Source organism: Capsicum annuum, chromosome 8, assembly GCF_002878395.1.
Source record: "Capsicum annuum cultivar UCD-10X-F1 chromosome 8, UCD10Xv1.1, whole genome shotgun sequence".
NCBI classification, from domain to species: domain Eukaryota; kingdom Viridiplantae; phylum Streptophyta; class Magnoliopsida; order Solanales; family Solanaceae; genus Capsicum; species Capsicum annuum.
The window spans coordinates 152,366,350-152,366,838 of NC_061118.1; positions in this window are offsets into that span (position 1 = coordinate 152,366,350).

A 489-nucleotide genomic window follows, 5' to 3' on the forward strand; every position below is an offset into this window, starting at 1 on the left:
GGTAACATGTCAGTAGATGTTTTATTTAATCCATAATCTGCATACTCCATCTTTAAAGTTTATTACGTTAATTATTAGATTGTTTATAGCTTTCTTTGATGAAATATTATGCATGTCTATGCTGTATTATAATGAATTTGTAACAATTAAATCGTCAAAACTTATGAAATGATGCAAAATATAATCATTTGAATAGTATTTTTTATATTTCAGCTATGTACTCCTCTATTACAATGAGAAATGTACGTGGAAGTTGGAAGCATCTAGTTACAAAAAAAATAGATGTTTTTATGGTTCAAAAATTTAATCCAGAACATACATGCAATTTGAGGGATAGGGTACTGCAGAATATTTTGGCGACAACTTCTTTTGTATGTGAATTCACAGCTCCAAAACTAGTTAATTATAAGATAAAGCACACACCGGGGGACATCATTGAAGAAATGAAAGTTGTATATGCTGTGGATATAAATTATATGAAAGCATGGC